The sequence below is a fragment of the Elephas maximus genome, chromosome 6, assembly GCF_024166365.1.
Source record: "Elephas maximus indicus isolate mEleMax1 chromosome 6, mEleMax1 primary haplotype, whole genome shotgun sequence".
NCBI classification, from domain to species: Eukaryota; Metazoa; Chordata; class Mammalia; order Proboscidea; family Elephantidae; genus Elephas; species Elephas maximus.
The window spans coordinates 71755221-71776289 of NC_064824.1; the positions used below are offsets into that span (position 1 = coordinate 71755221).

The 21069-nt window shown below is 42.0% G+C and overlaps 1 long non-coding RNA gene across 3 annotated transcripts in view; it reads right to left on the reverse strand.

The window, feature by feature from the left end:
* Positions 1 to 21069, reverse strand: part of LOC126077802 (uncharacterized) — a 161336-nt gene that overhangs the window by 90282 nt on the left and 49985 nt on the right. The window contains exons 5-6 of one of the 3 annotated variants that reach the window (XR_007517858.1): positions 15214 to 15393; positions 14800 to 14861 (exon numbers count right to left, since the gene is read on the reverse strand). The exons of 1 other annotated variant lie outside the window; for it this stretch is intronic. This is a non-coding gene — a long non-coding RNA (uncharacterized LOC126077802). Of the gene's footprint in view, positions 1 to 14799; positions 15394 to 21069 lie in introns of all 3 variants that reach the window. One more of the 3 variants, XR_007517855.1, reaches the window with a different exon arrangement.

Sequence of the window (21069 nt, forward strand, 5' to 3'; positions counted from 1 at the left end):
GAACAAGACAAGAATGTCCATCTTTGTTACTTCCATTCAACAGTGTGCTGGAGGTTCTAGGCAGTGCAGTCAGGCAATACAAAGAAATAAAAGGCACTTTCAGATTAGAAAAACCAAAGTAAAGCTTCCTTTGGTTGCATACAGCATGATCATCTATATCAAATCCAACTAAATCTACAGAAAAGCTACTAGAACTAATAAGTAGGTTTAGCAAGGTTGCAGGATACCAGATCAATGTACAAAATCAGTATTTCCATATACTAGCAAAGAACAATTGGGGAAAAATTTAAATACCATTTATAATAATAGCAAAAAAATAAATCTGATAAAAGATAGAAAGTCCTGTGTACTAAAAACTATAAAACATTGCTGAGAGAAATTATAAAGATCTAAATAAATTGAGAGAGATACCACGTTTACGGGTCAGAAAGCTCAATGGTGTTAAGACGTCAATCCTTCCCAAATTTATCTAAAGATTCAAAGCAATCCCAATCAAAATCCTAGCAGGCTTTCTTTTTTTTTTTTTTAATATATATATAAACAGAAATTGACAAGCAAATTATAAAATTCATGGAAATGCAAAGGACTTACAACAGCCAAAACAACTCTGAAAAAGAAGAACATTGCCTGATTTGAAGATTTATTGTAAAGATACAGTAATCAAGATGGTGGTATTGTTGTAAAGGTAGACAAATAGGGCCATATAACAGAATAGAGATTCCAGAAACAGACGTGCAGAGAACAGAACCTCTCTTGTTCTAGAACAAATATTTTTACCAAAATTCTTCAAGAATAAAAAAACTCAAGGATCAAATTAATGAACTTTCATGGAAACCAAGTTGTCAGAAATTTCCCAGACAATTAGACCTGATTATTATCATTTCATAAATATGTACATAAATAAATAATTATGACTGGTTATTTATTTTACAGGCAGCAACTTCAACGAAATATGCACAAAGTAGAAAACAAACCCAACTGGTGGCTGAATGTTTAGAAAGAACAAAAACATTTTCTGTGGAATGATGAATTTCCAGCCAAGACAGAATGGATGGTCTGGGTCGGATTTATCATCAATGGCAATCTGATAAACAGTTTTCTGTTTCAGGAATAATTAGCTGCTGTATTATTACAGCTGACATATTTAGTGACTAGATAATTCTCAGGAATCTGAAGCATTGTGCAATTGACATTTTTGTGTTAGAGCTAATGGTTGGTGAAACCATGACAAGGAACAACCAGAAGATCAAATGTCATGTAAATCCCTGAGACCTAAGATAGAGCAGCAACTCAAGGCAGGATTCTTCAGTGATCTGCTGATTCATAAAGTACACAACGGATGGTATTTCTGATTGGTTGGGGAAAGGGGAGAGGCAGTAGAGCCCTGTGGTTATGATCACAATCTCAGGAGTTGGACGAAGGAGGTGGAAACCCCAGCTCCACGGCTTCCTATGTGGCCACAAGTACTTTATTTTCCTCATCTGCTCATAAAAATTCCAACAGTTAGTTGTGGGTTGTTATGAGAATGAAATGAGATAATACCTGAGAGGCACTATGTTCAGCCTTATCATAATTTCCTTGATTTATTTTAGAATTTTGAGGTTTATTCATACGTGGAAACTAACATAATAAATTAGAATGATAAAATGTTAGTGTTGATGGAGCCTTAGGCATCATGGTCCACTTCCCTAAAGGCCTAGAGAAAACTGGGGCAGAGCCAGGGACAGCGCTGCCTGTTTAATGTTTGTTCTATTACACAGCACAGTTGCTTGACGGGCCTCATCTCGATTCACTGGAAGTTCATCATCAGCTCATAAGCCTCTACTGAGCAATGATTAGGATGTTTAAGTAAGTACAAAATGGTCAGCAGAGCCAAGCTCACCAGGGTGCTTGGCAAGTGCTATCTGGTGATGGTAATTACACGACATTGCAGAGACAAGGAAAGAGACTAGTTCCAGAAGCTCCCTAGTGTGAAAATGAATTCTATTCTCTCTCGCCTGCTAGTCTTTCTCTGGTGTGTATGCTCTCTCTCTCCCCTCTCACTCTCCTTCTTACATACACACATACACACACACACAGCTTATTCCTCTTTGTCTTCTCTTCCTAGTCGAATGTGCATGGATACAGCAAAACTAACTAGTTCTCAAACCAAAATGTCCAGAAATATAACTTAAACTTAAATTCCCTTATAAGGTTGTCAATCTGTACATCTGTAACAAAAACGAATAAGCACAATGGTGTTAAGTGGGTGGGTAGGGTGAGAAAAAAAGGGTGAGAGTGGGGGGCAAATTCTGTCCTTCTCTTCTAGAATATCAGAAGAGAGTATTATCAACCTAAATATGTATAGGAATAATGACTGAATGCCTGGCAAGAAACATGACTTGGCATGCCTTCTATATTTCCTTTAATGGGTTTCAGAATCTCTTTATCTACTTCCTAAAAGGCTTAATCACAGTACCCTGAGTCTTCAGCAAATATGCCGCTCTTTTTAGGTTTCTGTACATTCAACTATCAAACAGTGATAGTGAAACCTCGGTCACACAGAGAATACCTGTGTCCAGCTTGGCCTCAACTGGGGGACTTTGCCACCAGGACATGTTATTTCAGGTTTACAGACCTACTCTACCAGCTGTAAAATACTTGCTCAGCACCTTGTTTATATGACAGTAGAGAACTCAAGTCCTTAACTATCCATCTCCTTTTGTGTAGCAGTTCAATTCAAACTCCTATTTTGCTTGGGTTTGAGATTCAGCAGACTCAGTCCCAGCATACAGTAGAATATAGGGAGGGGTGAAGCCAAGGCAAAATGGGAGAAATAGATAAATTTCCAGCTTCTCCCGAATGATGTCTTTACAGTGTGGCTTCATTATTGTTTTCAAGCAAATTCCACTTAATTGAAAACTGTGCACCAAAGTTTGTTCCAAACATAAATACATATGGCTTTCAGGCTCTCAGCTATTACGGGTCATCCACACATCCGCTCTGCTCTCTACTACTCAGAAATTACCAAAATGTGATTCTTTGTCATTCTCCCAAGTTCTCCTTTGTCCCAAACTTTGCCTCCTCTTCCTTCTGTTTTTTCAGTGTCATGAGAAACAAAGTGACACTGAAGCGAGGAGGGTCTGGCTCTAAGTGTGAAGCTAATCAAATCCTCACCAGGCCATTGCCAACAGCATCCTCAACCTCACTGCGATTGTTCAATATTGCGATAAGAAGTGCAAATTGTAGTTCAAATATGTCTTCACTCTAAGTGCATCGGGTCATTTACCTTAACAATGTGAACGTGTTCTCATTATCACGTTCAACTTGATTAGTGTATGGCCTAACATTTAAAAGTGCACTTCAGATAAAAGAATGTATAAATGCATGATTGGTTCCCAATAAATTGAGCAACCCCTTAATGAACTGTGAGCCATCTGGAGAGGAACTATTACATACCAGTCACAGAAATGGCAAATTAGGCAAAAATAGTTTGTGTGTGTGTGTAGGGGGTAAAGATGATCTTTTCCCATTTTCCATGATACACTGATTGCTAACTTTGTTGGAAAAATAACTGAGAATTCAAGGCACCTAGGAAAATTAGTTCCTTTAGGAGTACAACATAAGAAACACCATCTTTCTGCAAACGTTCAGCATGGTTTATCTAGCACACCTAAACTGGACAGGTGAGAAGGATATATGGAAAAATCCCCTGAACAATGAGCTCTGTTGCTGTTTTCTTCAAGGTAAAACTAGAGGTGATTTAGGATGAAAGAGTTTCTTAGTCACTGAAGACAAGCTCTGCCTCACCTCTCTCTATTCCCATTTCTCAATCCTTTATTCTGCCCTTTCTCTTGGCTTTTACTTGTAAAACATCAATTTTATAGTTTTGGAATAGGCAGAGGCACTGACCAAGGAGTCTGTTCACACAGTTTAAAAGTAAAGGTTTGGTCTCTTGCTTATGAAATATAAAATTACCTTGCATTTGCTTCCGATCAGAATCTACAGTTTTCAGATGAATGAGGCAGCGTGCCTCTCAACTTTATTTCTCAGTAATATCAGATAAACTTAGGTGAATTTTAATGTGAACTGACAGAGTTTATATGTTTACTCACATCAGGCTCATCCTGAAATTTAAGGGGAAAAAATGTACTATGCAGATCAGCATCAACGAATGTTTACTTAGTGTTGAGTAAATGTGAGAGAAATACCAACAAGCATGAGCCAGGGTTCCTAATCCTGAACAAGGTAGCATTTGCTAAGTACCATATTCGTGCTGCAGGCAAGAAAGGAGGGTTCATTTGGGGCAGGATGGAGGAGAGGACTCCTAGAAGAGACAAAACATGAACATGGCCTTAAAAGATATGACTGGACAAAGATCAATCCAGAGAAGGGCAGAGGGCACTGAGAAGGAGGACCCAGCTGAGAAAGAACACCGTGGGTTTGGGGGTCTACTGAGGAGCTCAGTCAAGTCTACAGGGAAAGTCCACCCAAGGGAACACGATGACGTGAAAGGCAGGAGGAAGCCAGAGCCCATGGGTAGTGCAAAGTTAAGGGCCCTCGACTTTAACCAGAAAGTTGGAGATTCAAGTCCACCTAGAGTGCCTTGGAAGAAAGGCCTGGAGCTCTACTTTCAAAAAGTCAGCCATTGAAAACTCAGGGTTTCACAGTGCTACTCTAACACACAGGGGGTCACCATGAGTCAGAGTCAACTCAGTGGCAAACAGTCGATTGGTTGGTTGGTGTATCGCCTAGACTATAAGGGCAGGGTGCCTGCAGGTAGAGCCTCCAGGTGGATGATATTCAGAATAGGAAAGTCACTGTGGGTAATGAATGAAGGGCAGATAGTGATGAGTAAATAGGCAAGAATCCTCTGGGTCAGGGTCTTACCCCATGTGGCGAATTTTGCAATCCTTTTTCGAGGTGGTTATGCGCTATAGAATCCCCATGAATACTGACGGATTAGTAAAAACCAAACCAGACTTGTTCCGCCTCAGCTGGGATTGTCCCAACCTCTGCACATGGGCATGTCTGTGTGTGTGTGTGTGTGTGTGTGTGTGTGAGAGAGAGAGAGACACACACACACACGCCCTGAGCCAACGCGTAAAAATGCTGGAAAGATCACACAGAAAGACCAAAGAGAGAGAGATGCCTGAGGAGCCCCAGCCTTTCCAGCCCATAGCCATTTGAGTCTTGCAGCTGAGACCCCACACATCACGAAGCAGAGACAGAACACGCTGGGTGTGCGTTGTCCTGATCCACAGAATCCATGAGCATAAGAAATGGTTGTTTTATGCCACTAAATTTTGGAGTAATTTGTTCCAAAGCCACAGTATATGTAACCCTCCATCTCTTGATTCTAAATCCACTAAGCACACTTTGTCCTTCTCCAGCCCCCTGGCAAACCTTTTCTGTAAAGGACCACCTACACTGCCATTGTAGTGGGGAAGCAGGCATAGACAGACAATACCTAAATGAATGAGCCTGTGTTCCAATAAAACTTTTTTTTTCTTAAACAAAAACAGGCAGTGAGCTGAATTTGGCCTGCTGCAGTTTGATGGCGCCTACCCTATTCTTAAGGGTCATCTGCAATAGTCTCATGATCATAATAGTTCAAGATTCATCAGGCAGACTGCACCAGGAAGACAGAAATGGTACAGAAGGACGTGTCCAGGACCATGTCACATGAGCCAGAGTGTACAACAGATCTGGAATGACATGTTTTCCACCTTCCATCCCCACCCACTGAACAGCCCCAGCCTCAACCATTTCCACCATCCCAGTAGTTAGCTCCTCAGAACTGTCCTAAGCTGGAATCTTTCCTTTTATTCTCGATTGCCCCATATTGACTGTGTTCAACACTGGTAATCCTGAGGATTTCCATAGTGGCTCAAAGTATAACTGATTTGTAAAACCCAGTTCCCTGTTACTAAGTGCTCAGAATTCATTTCAGAAACCAAAAAGTGCTTCCTCACGCATGATGCATAGAGCTCAAGGATGGGTAAGAATGCATCCCCTAGTCCAATTCCTATTCCTCGAAATGCCATCAACTATGAGCAGCAAAAAGTGACAAGTAGACGGAGAGTACGACGGGGCTGTGCTTTTGTTCCTGCCTCCGGAGAGCCGCTGGGTTGCTGTTGGGTACTTGGTATCTCTAAGTGCTGGTTTTGCAATGGTGGCTAAGTACGCAATACTGAGTTCACAAGTTCACATCACAGAATACACCGAGAAAGAGGCCTTAATGAGAGACAGAAGGACTGTAAGCTAGGCAGAAAATTCGCCTCTCCTTCCTCCCGGTTTTGCAGGATTCTCTAATAAGGAGATAACTTGGAGAAAAAGGAAAGAAACTCCTAAGTGTAACAGCAGGAGTTCCTCGGCAATCTTCTAAGCAGCTTCCTGAGAAGGCCTCCAGCCATTCAGCAGCTACCGTGAAGCCTTAATGAGAGCAGCCCTACACGCCTGACCTGTATGCAGCCTCTCTGAGGCTGGTTTCCCGTGGGCCTTTGCCCCCAACATCAGCTGGCCACTTAGAAAAAGCAGGACAAGGAGGAATTCTCGGTGACTGTTCTCAGCCTGACCTGGATGTTATTTTATCATATAACATATAGGGGTTTGCCTCATAAAATGAGGCCACTGAAATAGAGGTAGTAAAGGGTGTTAAAATGAACTTGCAATTTCATTTCTAAAATAAATGGAACAAGAAGAGAATTAGGAAGAAAGTTTCTATTGTAGAAGTCAAAAAAACAAGCACGAATTGGTTAAAGGGAAGGTACATCACCCTTAGAAAGTAGACAACCTCTCAGGCTGACCTAAAGAATTTTTGAGCATTGTAGCAGGTTAGAGATTTGGCAAGCTCGAACAACAAAAAGTAGGACTGGTTTGTGAATTTTTGAATGGTGGAGGCCTTTTCTTCCTTCCAGACCTGCCCCCACATGATGACAACTTTATAAGGAAGCAGGACAGCAATCGCTGTGAACTATCACCTCAGGTCTCAGAGGAACTGACACGTGCTTTCAGAAAGCACTTGATAAAACAGCTGTTTGTGCGAGAACTAGCTCAAACCTTCTGGGAAAGCTGTGTTTTAAAGAATCCCTTTGATTTATAAAAGGTAGCAGACTGAATTTCTGTTCTGTGATACCACAGAAAGGATTTACACCGAATCGGATGGCAGTTTTCAAGGCTGAGTGCTGTATTTGTGCCAGGTAGTAAACTTGAGTGAAGGACCTGGAGAGCCTGGGTTGGGTCCTAAGATAGCAACAGCCTAGCTGGGTGACCAGAGGCAAGCCAGTCTTCTCATCCGTAAAATGGCTCTAATAAACCAATGTTGATCACCAGTTGTTATGAGGTCCAAATGAGAACACATAAGGGAAAGTATTTCGTAAAGTGCTTTGCAAACTTTTTATTTCATGACATTCTATAAGCAAATATATATGTACATATACTTGTAAAATTATAAGCAAAATCCAATGGAGAGATGGCCTTATCTTTCCTGAGACCAAAAGGACTAGATGGCAACTGGCTACCACTGCCGACGACTCTAATCAGGGCCACAATAGTTGGACCCTGATAGGCCTTGATTAAAAATGTGGAACAGAACTTCAAATTCCTTAAAAAAAAAAAAAAAAAAAAAAGACTTACTGGACTGCTTGAGACTGGAGGGCTCCCTGAGACTATTGCCCTGATGATATACCCTTCAAACCTTGAATCAAAGCTAGCCCCTGAGCTCATCTTGTAGCTAAATAACAGATTGGCTTACAAAATAATGAATATCACCTGTAAGCACTGTGCTCCCTTAAAAAATCACCTATAAGAGACCAAACTGTCAACAATTACTTTAAAACAAAGATGAGAATGTAAGGGGGCAGGGAAACTAGATTAATGGAAACAGAGCAACCAGAACAGAAATAATGAGAATGTTTATGCATAGTGAAGAATGTAACCAATGTCACTGGACAACTGGTGTAGAAATTGTTTTCAACGGGAACCTAAACTGCTATGTAAACCTTCACCGAAAACACAATAAAACATTATTTTTAAAAGAATTCAGTGGAGAGAGAGAAGGAAAATGGAGATGATCTGGTGACTGAGATTTTTTATTATTAAGCATTTATGTAGCACTTTCTATTTTCAGAGACCGTAACAATCTTTTTTCCTTGGCTACTTTGGCAGGTTAATATCACACTTTCTGACCTTACCAGTGCCAAAACATGGCAGAAAGGGTAAAAGTCCAGCAAAGAAGTAGTGCAGCTAATTTTTTTTTTTTCTGGATAGAGATACACATCAGCCATCTAGATATTGTTTTTATTTTTATTTTTTTCATGCATCTAAACTAGAAGCAACATAGAATGGAGACCAGGAGAAAATTTTAGCCACAAGCTATGCATATTTCTCTTCTTCTCTTCTTTACAAAACCATGGTAGAAACTTCAAAGTCATTACTTCTCATGAAACCCACCTGCCAAAGACCTGATTTTCCTAAGTGAGAAACGGCTAGACTCCTGGAATTTTCTCTGGAAAAGCAAGATAGCCCTTCTGCAGCCCCACTGTCTATCCTACTAAGAGCTACGTGATTGGGGTGGGCTGGTGAAACGGCTGCAGCTCAAATGCTGATTCTGCAATCTCTGACATTTCAAATGTGAACAAAGTTTTGGTGGTTCTTTCTATTGTTGAAGACAGAGGCTTAAACTGGGGGCCAGAAGGCATTTATTTGAAGGGAGCAAATAAAGCAAAAACGAAATGAAACATTTCAATGGGCTATGCAAATGTAGAGCCAAAATCCTATTCCGAAATGGAGATATTTGGAGCAAGAGATAATTAAACTACCCTGTGTTGAAAGTTTGTTTTTGGTTTGGGCGGAGTTGTAGCAGGGCTGTTTGGTTTGGTTTTACCTTTTCCTCCTCCACTTGGCTGGGTCCAGAAAGCAAAGCAAGGGCTTACCCTTGGATACAAGGGTGTGGAGAAAGGCCCTCACTATGGTGGCAGGTCAGGGTGCACGGGATGAAGGGGACAAAGGGGTGCCAAGGAACAAGGGTGGCGGGTGGGGCCTCGTCATAGAAGTCCATGGCTGGTGCACTCCAGGTGCAGTTCCAACTAATATTGGGTTTAAACTTTTGTTTTGTTCTCTCATTGTAAATCCATATGTCTCCAGCCAATTTTATTATGCATTAGGTATAGGTTAAAAACCCATTGCCCTCGAGACAATTCTGACTCATAGCGACCCTGTAGGACAGAGTAGAACTGCCCCATAGAGTTTCCAAGGAGCGCCTGGTGGATTTGAACTGCTGACCTTTTGGTTAGCAGCCGTAGCATTTAACCACCACACCACCAGGGTATAGGTTAGAGAATTGTCAAATTTCAGCAGTGCTTTGGGAAGTCAAAGGAAATCCTTAGAGAGAAAAAACATATATCTTTGTGTAGTGGGGTGGGACTCGGGATCCAAGAAGCGGGAGGAAGCTTAAGAGGCATAGCGATAAAGAGACTTGGAAGAGACCCAAGGAAACGTCTTTCCTGCCATCCCCAATACTACAGATAAGAAAACAGGGCCAGAGAGGTTCAATTACCCTAAAGGTTTGATGGAAAAGTTCCCATCAGTTTCTCAACACATTTGAACTAGAATTTCCCTGCCAATACCCACTCTTCCCTTCCTTTCCAAAAAAAGGTTGGGAATTCTCATTCTAATGTTTTTACCCCAAAGTGCTAAAGTATATTGAAAGTCATAAGCAGCCGTGATGGTTAATATTGGGTGTCAACTTGGCTAGGCTATGATTCTCAGTGGTTTGGCAGACACTGGACTAGGTGTTCTTCCATAATGTAATGCAATGTAATCACCTCTCATTTCGTGGTCTCATATGAATTGAAAGGGGAGTTTCCTTAGGGGTATGGCCTGCCTCCAGCATATGAATGGATGTTCTGGCAAAACTCGCTCTCTCTTCCAACCCTGCACTCTTCTCGCTGCCTGAGCTCCAGTTGTTGGGACATAAAAAAAAAAAATTTAGAAATCTCCATCCTGCCATCTGATCTGCAGATGTTGGATTTGCCAGCCCCTGCAACCCTCTGAGCCAGCAGAGGTCTCTAGCCTACCACTGGACCCAAGGATTTGGGACTTGCCACCCCCCACAATTGCATGAGCCATTTCCTTGAAGTAAATCTCTCTGTGTATGCATGTATGCATACACACACACACACACACACACACAGAGGTTGAACTGGTGTTGCTCCTCTAGAGAACCCAGACTAAGACAGCAGCCAAACAAGCACAATGGTTCATTGAGACCCACATCCCTAAACCTATATAAACAACATATTTAAATTTCTGCTGGTGTTTTTTTCCCCCTACTATTTTCCTCAGATTTTCTTTATCCTAACGGGTTCCTTTATTTTTACAGCTTTCAGTGATGGCCTTTAACATTTTCTTAGTTACTTAGTCTGCCTGCAGTCTTTAGAGAAATGCATGCAGTCACTCATTCATTGAACAAATATTTATTGCTTGCTGTATGTGCCAGGGATTACTCTAGACACTGGGTGCCTGCTGGTGAACATGACAGACACGACCCTACCCTCCTGGGACTTAGGTTTGCTTCATCTCCCAACTTTAGGGAACAGCTTCAGTGGGATACCGCAGTCTTTATTCCCTACTGAACCCTTGTGCTTGTTAGCCCAGCTATCTAGCCCACACATAGAGGTGAACAATTCTATTTCATCCAAAATCTGTTCATTCTTCCTACTCCCTCCCTCATTTTGCCATTTTTAATCAATGCACTCTTTGTATTCTCCAGCTCTTACATTTCAAGTAACTCAGGAAGTGCCCCCAAAATACACATACTATGAACTCTTGGGAAATTTGAATGCAGCTTCCTTTCCTGTTTAATATCTTGATGCCAACTCAAAAGGAAATTCACTCAATTGAGGATTGCCAAGGGCAAATAATTTGCAACTATTTTTGGAAGTTAAGTCTCTTTTATGCTTAATCATTTTGAAGACAAAGGATGAGTTAGGAATCTATTGAGGGAAACTAGGAAAATCTGGAAAGCCAGTTGAATTAATGCCTTAAAGTGGAGAACTACCATGTATGAGGCCTTTTCCCCTGCCCCTACACTCTTGCAGAATCCCACGGTAACAGGAAAAACAAGAAGGCTTACCCCCATGGCTCTTCTCCTTTTAAGGCCTTGACTTAAAAGGAAAACAGAACCTGCCACCACATCAAGCATTTCCAGATTCATCCTAATGGAATTCGTTTGAGTCTTGGAAACACACTACAAAAGCTTGCCAGCTCCAGGAGCTGGCGTAAATCTGTGATTGCAAATACTGTTGGGAGCAAAGCACCCACAAGTCAGTTACAAGCAGTCTGAGTCTGTAAGATTAACCATGTCACGTATGATTTCTGGCATTTGGGAAATAAAAAAGATGAAATAAACACATGTCATGAACGCAGCAAACATGTCTTTTGGAGACATGCACCTCCCTCCAGGACATGCCGAAAGTTTTCTTTCATTGACATTAGTACATGCCAGGAATTGACTATTGAAACCAAGGCAGCCGGTTTACAATTGTGATGAGTAGGTCCCCAAATTGGAAAGCATTTCTGTGCAGTGTGAAGGCAACTTTCTTCAGCCCAAGCGACTCACCAAGGCCCTCGAGGCACTACCTAGACTAACTTCATTCTTTCCAAAGGCAGCAAGGGCACCATGCCCTTTCCCTGTTTGCTCACTTTTTTTTTTTTTTTTGAATCACAGCATGAACTGACAATAGAAGCATGTCGAGCAAAAATCTCAGCATTAAAGAAATGTTGCCAAAAGGTTGAGTGTGTGCCCATTCAGGTTCTTAAAAACGGTGATGCTTGCGTAGCCACCACACTTAAAAAAGGAAAACTATCCACTTCTATTGTTTTTTGGCCAATCTGTGCATAGAAGTGTCACTTTCTGCCTTGATTTCTTTAAACTCCATGTGTTTAAGAAGGATAAACGCACACAGGGAGGACGCAAAACATAGCCACCACAATGTCCCTGCTCTGCCAGTCCTTTTCAACTCTTTTTTTTTTTTTTCTCTTCAGTGAGCTTTGCATAAAGCTTACCCAAACCCACATGGATTTCTATAATACCCAAAAAGAATGACAATGAGTGATGAGATGTAGGTGGAAACTGCCTGAAGAAACCTAAATTGTAACCAGGAAAAAAAAATGACATTTTAGATTTTAAATGTTACACAGTTTTTATAAAGCTTCAGTCAATTTATTTTATTTATTCTAATGAAGAGCATTACAACTGCTTTACTGCACTGAAGCAAGCATCGATCACATCATTAATCACACCTTGTGAATAGCCACAAATCAAGTCCTAACAGCGAGCACTGAATCAGACGCAATGAAGCATAAACTCCTTCACAATTTATGATCTCTCCAATTGCATCTTTTCAACCATTAAATTGCAAGATACCATAAATTTTTATCTTCTTCACTTCAGTCACATTATTGATTCTGCCGTGAGAAATATAGAAGCGCCGTAAATCTCGGCTATTGAATTAAATTTAAAGTCTTGACTTCAGAAAAGAAACCCAACACACGGCCATGGCTGTTAATTTACACTGAGGAACAAATGATAGAAACATTAAAATTTAAATGGACAACAGGGATTTCTAAAAGCCATAGTACTGTCAATCCCAGTCCTTGTCAACCTTGAAGGGTTTTTTTATTATTATTATTAATTCAAATTTTGAAATGTAAAAAAAAAAAAAAATTAAAATTTTAGAAAGTAGAAGGTAGGTCGATTATTCAAAAGAACAGGTGATAGAAAAACTGCTCAGTGGAAATGGCCACCAATACTAGGTATTAAAAAAGCAGGACAACGACTAGGGTTCCTCCCAACCCCCACCCCATAGGACAGGTCCAGAACATTTTCTGGGTAAAGTGATGATCCCCCGTGAGGTCACTGATATTTGTTCTCCATTTGCCATCCTGACTCTGGATCCCTTTCTGCCCTGCTGCCCTCGCCCCAGGATGCTGCCTTTGCAGGCTGATTTAATGAGGCCCCCTTGTCATTTGGCTCCTGTTTGGGTTTGGCCAACGGAAGACACGGGCAGAATAGCAAAGGGCAAGACGAGAGAGAGACTCGAGTATTAGTTCCCCACTCCCTCCTCGCTTCCACATCAGGCTTTGCGTAAGGGTAGGATCCCTCCATGACGATAGCCCCTGCAGAAAGGGAAGGAGGCCTTTCCACGGCTTGAACTCAAGTAACACTATTCCCTCCCTTTGCCCCTTCAGGTCTAGGATTCATAAAGCCTTCTTCTCCCTGTTGGTTCTCTCCAGGTGCCTCTAGTAAAAAAATTTTTACAAAAACAGTTGCCGTTGAGTCAACTCTGACTCATGGCGACTCACGTGCGTCAGAGTAGAACTACGCTCCATAAGGTTTCCAAAGACTGAAGAACCGCCAGGCCTTTCTTCTGAGGTGCCTCTGAGTGGACTAGAACCAAACCTCCAACCTTTCTGTTAGCTACCTAGCGTGTTGATGGTTTGTACCACCCAGGTACCTCAGCATCCCTTAATGGTTTCCTTACACCCACCCAAACCAAACCCATTGCCGTCAGTCAATTCCGACTCATAGTGACCCCATAGGGTTTCCAATGAGTGGCTGGTAGATTTGAACTGCCAATTTTTAGGTTAGCAGCCGAGCTCTTAACCACTGTGCCATCAGGGCTCCTATCTCCTCCCACAACTCTGTAAATAGTTTCTTCATTAAAGTTTCTTCTGTTGAACTTTTGAGTGGGATTCTGATCCCTGCTGGAACCTGGACTGATACAGAGGATGTCAGGGCACATGGAAGAGCTGACAACAGCCCAGCCTTGCAGTATAAGTCAGAAATACCACATATATATGCTTTCAAAAATATTCTATTTGTATGTGAAGAAATGCATACATATGCATAGATGTGTATGTATGTACGTATATTCTTCTCTCACCTTTACACAAACAGTAGCATACCACACACACTGCTTTTTTCACTTAACAATATGTCATGAAGCTTGGTAGCCAGATGTTACAAAGCTTGTTTCCTATTGGCACATAAGGAGCTGCTTTCCGAGGCTGTAGAGTAGTTCACTTAAGAGGGACCATAATTTATTGAATCAGTCCACCATTGATGGACATTTAGGTTGCTTCCGACCTCTCACTATCACAAACAACCCCAAGGTGAATAAACTTGTACATATGTCATCTCACAAATGCCACATACTAGCTTCTAAAATTGATCCAACATTAAAAAAATTTTTTCAAATAAGAAAAAGATTTCAAATAAAAAGAATAGATTGAGGCTTCTCTGGATGAACAAAACTCTGGCATTGGCGAACCCCCACTCCCACCTAGCAAGAACTTGCTAGAGAGCTGAGCAGCTGAGACCCCTGTAGAAGCATTTATGTGCTCCCTGGTTTGCCAAGACCCCCACGCACCTTTCCGTGGCCTGCATGGCCTCTGTGGGCAGTTGAACTCCTCTCTGCCTCAGAGAGTGCTGTAAGGATTAAATGAGATAAGGAAGGGAAAGCACTTAGTATGTGCTTAGCATGTGGTTGGCCCCCTGAACAGTGGAGACACTCTCAAGGAAATGGGGTGCTTATGAAAGAACTATTCTCTTCTGTTGTAGGTTGACTCGTATCCCCCCCTCCACCCAAAATGTGTGTTGGAAACATACCCCCTATACCTGTGGATGTAATCTTGTTTGGAATTGCCGTTTTCTTGTTATGTTAATTAAAACATACTCAAGTAGAGTGGGTTCTAAGTATAATCACTTCTGAGTTATTAAAAAAAAGCAGATTAGACACAGTGACACACACATACCAGCAAAGATAGATGCCACATGAGGATTGCCTACAAGCCAAAGAACCAAGGAATGCCAGGGACTGTAAGTAAGGAATCAACATAGCTGAGACCTTGATTTGGACTTTGAACCTTCAGAATGGTGAAAAAATAAATTTCTGTTCTTCAAAGCCACCCACTTGTATTTTGTTACAGCAGCACTAGGAAACTAAGACTCTCCCATTCTCCTTCCCCTCCTTTGGGTCTATTAGTTCCTGATACTTCAACCTTCCTCTAATCTCACTAGAAAGTAAACTCCATGAAGACATACACTTTATTTTGTTCCCACCACAACCTCAGCAACTGAAAAGAGCATGGAGCACATTGAATGAATGAATTAAAGCAAGAATGACCAGAAATAAAGTACCCAAGAATCTACATACCACAACTACATACCTGTTTCTTGAGTCTTTCTCACTTTCATTCATATCCCATTGACTTGACCAATCCAAGCTTTTCCATTTTGTCAGTCATACATTTTTCAAAGTTTGTCGATATTACCTTCTATTCCTTTTCTTTCGAATCACTTTTTCTATTCCACCATAACCTCTTTATGTTTTCAATTGTTCCAACCTTCTTGGTTTCAAATCAGAAGAAATGAGATTAATGTTTTTTTACCTGTTCTTCAAATCCATAAATCTTATTTTAAATTTCAAAACAGCTCTAACATCTTTGAAATGTTAATAACCCTATAAAAATATTCACATTAGTCCAAATTATATGATTAATGTGACATTTTCCCTATGAACATTTATATGACTTTAAACACACGACTTTTGGACAGTTGCTATGTGATATGAGTCCATTCCAGAAAAATTAAAAAATGAATGATGGTATCTGAAAAATGCAATTTTGAAATGAACACCAAAACTTTACCAGTCCATAGTTATTTTCTAGCATAGTTTGTTAGATAACCAATGGAATGCCCAGACCGTGTTGTTGTTGTTGGGTGCTATTGACTTGGTTTCAACTCAAATCAACCCCATGTGACAGAGTACAACTATTCCATAGGGTTTTCTAGGCTGTAATCTTTACGGGAGCAAATCGCCAGGTCTTTCTCCATGGACCCACTGGATGGGTTCAAACTGCCCACCTCTTTGTTAGCAGCCATAGATAGCTTTTAAGTTTACAAAGTGCTCATTTCATTTGCTCTTCACAGCAACCATTAAGGGAGTGAATCAGTGTGTTGAAGATGGTTTGACTGAGTTACAGAAACTCATTCAAACTGTCTGAAGGTGAGGATTGCACACAACTCAAAGACAGAAAATTCAGCTCCATTCCAAGGGGAGCTGGAAGTGAAACTGCAGAGTCATCAGGAACCAAGTAGTCTGCTCTGCATCTCTCACTGCGGCCACAGTCTCTCATCTCGGCTTCTCTCTCTTAGTTTGCTTGCCACTTTTTCTCAACTTGTAGTACAGCTTTCTTTGAGGAGTCCCTCGGTGGTCCAAGCAGTTAATGGGCTTGGCTGCTAATCGAAGGTTGGAGGTTCAAGTCCACCTAGAAGCACCTCAGAAGAAAGGACTGGCACTCTACTTCTGAAAAATCAACCATAGAAAACCCTACGGGGCCCAGTTCTATTCTGACACACTTGGGGTTCCCATAAGTCAGAATCACTTCAAAAGCAGCTGGACTAGAACATGGTAGAAGATGGCTGCCCTACAACCCCTAAGATTCCTCACTGTCCCTCTTCAGGTAGTTACAAAGATTATCCAGACTCTCTCTGTCCCAGTCCCAAATTCCTGTTAGCTAGCTTCTGATGGATCCAGCTTGGGCCAGATGACCATCTCAGTTCAACATGCCACAGGAGGAGAATAAAATGACTAACCACACATGATTCTTTGATGTTTCAATGACATTAACCAAGCTGCAGGCTGGAGGTTTGGTTGGGAGTTACAGCAACCATCCAGACAACCTTGAGCAAAAAAGAGGAATTCACTGACTCAAGAGCAGGAAATGTGGGTTCAGTCCAGATTTGTTCTTGAGGGCTCAGTCACAAACGGGATATCCCTGTGCATGGGGCAGGGCCAGCCACATAATGTGAGGCCCAGGGGAAGATAAAAATGCAAGACCCCTTGTTCAACAATTGTAAAGAATTTCAAGATGGTAACAGCATAGTTGTCCAAGTGTTGTTGTTGTTAGGTGCCCTAGAGTTGGTTCCTACTCAAAGAGACCCTATGTACTACAGAACAAAACACTGCTTGGTCCTACGCCATCCACACAATTGTTGCTACGTTGAAGCCCATGGTTGCAGCCACTGTGTCGATCCATCTCATCGAGGATGTTCCTCTTTTTCGCTCACCCTCTAGTTTTACCAAGCATGACGTCCTGCTCCAGGGACTGGTCCCTCCTGATAACATTTCCCAAGTATGTTGAGATGAAGTCTCACCACACTCTCTTCTATACAGCCTTCTGGCTATACTTCTCCCAAGACAGACTTGTTCTTTCTCCTGGTAGTCCATGGTATATTCAATATCCTTCGCCAACACCATAATTCAAAGGCATCAATTCTTCAGTTTTCCTTACCCATTGTCTAGCTTTCGCATGCATATGAGACAACTGAAAAAAACCATGGCTTGGGTCAGTCACGCCTTAGTCCTTAAAGTAACATCCTTGCTTTTTAACATTTTAAAGAGATCTTTTGCAGCAGACTTGCCCAATGCAACACACCATTTGATTCTTGACTGCTGTTTCCACGGGCATTGATTGTAGATCCAAGTAAAATGAAATCCTTGACAACTTCAATCTTTTCTCCATTTATCATGATGTTGCTTATTGGTTCAGTTGTGAGGATTTTTTATTTTCTTTATGTTATCCATATTGAAGGCTACAGTCTTTGATATTCTTCAGTAAGTGTTTCAAGTCCTCTTCACTTTCAGCAAGCAAGGTGGTGTTATCTCCATATCACAGGTTGTTAATGAGTTTTCCTCCAATCCTGATGCCTTGTTCTTCTTCATATGGCCTGGCTTCTCCTATTATTTGCTTAGCATACAGATTGAATAAGTATGGTGAAAGGATACTACCCCAGTGCACACCTTTCCTGGTTTTAAACCACTCAGTATCCCCTTGTTCTTTTCAAACTACTGCCTCTTCGTCTATGTACAGGTTCTGCAAGAGCACAAGTAAGTGTTCTGGAATTTCCATTCTCCACAACGTATCCATAATTTGTTATGATCCACACAGACAAATGCCTTTGCATAGTCAATAAAACACAAGTAAACATCTTTCTGGTATTCTCTGCTTTCAGCCAAGATCCATCTGACATCAGCAATGATATCCCTCATTCCACATCCTCTTCTGAATCCGGCTTGAGTTTCTGCCAGTTCCCTGATGATGTACTGCTACAACTGGTTTTTAAGTATCGTCAGCAAAATTTTACTTGTATGTGATCCTTAATGATATTGTTCAATAATTTCCACATTCTGTTGGATTATCTTTCTTTGGAATGAGTGCAGATATGAATCTCCTCCAGTCATTTGACCAAGTAGCTCTCTTCTAAAATTCTTGTGATAAATGAGTGAGTGTTTCCAGTGTAGCATTTGTTTGTTAAAATATCTCAAGTGGTATTCTGTCAATTCCTGGAGGCTTGATTTTTGCCAATGACAAGAGTAGGCTCTTCCAAGCCCGGGGCCGTCTGTGACTGCTACTCAGGAGCCCTGTACGGAAAGTAGATCTTCGAGAATTGGGGATACGTTAGGTAAACACTCCCAAAGGCCGCCATTATAAGCAAGTGATAACATTTTACTTTTTGTAGGTTTATTGTGATTAAATGACTTGCCCAGGACTACACAGGTGTGGGGATGGGCATCAGTGGTTCAGTGGTACAATTCTTATCTTCCATGGGGGAGACTCGGATTCGATTCCCAGTCAGTGAAGCCTGGCGATCCGCTTCTGAAAATCAGCCCATGAAAACGCTATGGATCACAACCATCAGATCTGCAGGTGATCATGGGGATGGAACAGGATGGACAGTGTTTTATTCCATTGTGCATGGGTTCTCTATGAGTAGGGGGTGACTCAGCAGCTTTTAACAACAACTATGTGCCAGGCCCTGAGTTAGTAAGCGAACACAGCTCCTGCCCCCCAAAAGCTATGGACCAGAGTTAAAGTGCAGACAGAGGTATGCCTAATGGCTTTGAAATGTTTTGTCCCCACCCATGCCCTGGAAAAAGGGCCTCTCTCTCCCTGCCGCATCACTGTGCAAGCGGTGGGCGCGGGAGGGAGAGTAAGTATGTAAGAATCCCGCAGGTGGTGACTATCTCTATGAGCTAGCAAAAATTCTTAGAGCCCCTGACCACAAAATTGTCCCAAGAACCTGCTAGCCTGGATACCATTCATTTAAATTCATGCTCAACTTGGAGTCTCCAATGCTTCAAATGTCTCCTGGAGAAAATGTAGAAATAAGTGCTCCCTGGAAGCCCAGAGACAGCCCTCATCAAAGGCTGATTCCCTCTGTCCAAGGGTGAGTTTTATGAGAGGGAGAATAACGCATAACTAGCCACATTTTATTCTTTGACATTCCAATTACATTAACCAAGGCAGGCATTAGAGATCAATGGATGGGCCAGCCCCGTGATGTGAGGGCTGAGATGGGTGGGTCACAGAGGAGATGGCCCTGGGTGGCCGCAGGGCAGTACTGGGCACCTGTGAACATAAGCTTTTTCTCTGCGAGCCTCAGCCCATTGCTTCTAAAGTGCTGTCCCTTCATTACCCTCCCACTGTTCTTTTCTGACAATCTGAGCCTGTCAATCTAGACCATTGCCTGGGTTGGAAACCCAGTTAACAGGGACTCATCTCATCCTTTCAAAAGGCAGTTTCTGTTTGTGAGCAAAATAAATGAGTGAGTTCCCAACTACCGGCCACTTTCACTGAAGCCCTATGGGCCCCCAGCTTAGGTTTAATCAATCTATTTCTAACTTTGCCAGCCCAGGAGCCGATGGATTTTACCCTTTCTCGGGCAAACTAGCTGTGCTTTCCTTCTCTATTTTGCAGCTGATTGACTATGGCGTGGAGTTTAGTAGATTGTGGATCAAATAAATGAGAACCATAAAATTCCCTCCCCAGGGACTAGGTTTTGATTATTTCATTGACCCTAGAACAAGAAATGTGCCCTCCAGACCAAAAAAACTCCACATGGCAACCCAAGGCCAGATGCTCCTGCCCAGGTCTGATTCAATTACGTTTATTAAAAGTAAAAGGGTAGGGGAAGCACATGCCTTGATAGCAGAGGAGCTGAGAGTAATATTCAAAGCCTTAAAAATGTGATGATTCCTGGAAAGTGAGTGGCAATTGGGCACCGTGTCTGGGGTTCAGAAATACTTCCAGGAATTTCAATAGGCTAAAACAACAACAACAACAAACCCATTGCCGTCAAGACGATTCTGACTGAAGTGATCCTATAGGACAGAGTAGAACTGCCCCATAGGGTTTCCAAGGAGTGGCTGGTGGATTTGAACTGCTGGTGTTTTGATTAGCGGCCTGAAATATTAAACATTCTGCCACCAGGGCCCCTTCAATAGTATACCAAAACCATCAAACCCATTGCTATTGAGTCAATTCTGACTCATAGTGACCGTACTGGACAGAGTAGAACTGCCCCATAGGGTTTCCAAGGAGCAGCTGGTGGATTTGAGCTGCAAACCTTTTGGTTAGCAGCCATAGCTGTAGCTCTCAAACACTACACCACCAGGGCTCCCCACTGGCACAAAGGAGATGTTAATAGATGCTTGTTGAGTTTGGATCCCACAGAATTTCAAAATGTCCTGTGAAGAGACATCTAAGATGGAGTGTAAGGTATGAAATGGGTGTTACAGTACTACTTCTATGGTAAAAAACTAAAAGGGAGATAGAAAAAAGACCCATTAGTTTTCCTGGATTTTGAGCATTACAATGGACGTATAGTCCTGTGGTGGGCTGTGAGGTGGAGCAGAAGTTGAAGCCAAGGAGGCCTGGGGGTAAGCAAAGGAGTCAGGGGTAGAGGACAAAAATGAAAAAAGAGGGAGAGTTTAGAAATGGCCAATATATGGGCCAAGCGACCACTCACTCTCTCCTAGCAATGTGTCCAGTACTGACACCCCTCCCGTCTTTAAGGTAGGCCACATCTGAAACACCTCACAGAGATGGGAGCTATTGTCTGAAAGACAGCCAAGGAGGGGAGAGCACCAGTAAGCATGCAAGGGCGTAGCCTTCAGGTTCAGGTACAATTAGACCCAGAAAGTGTCTATGTAGGAGCCCCTGCTTTGTCAGAGAGAGGCG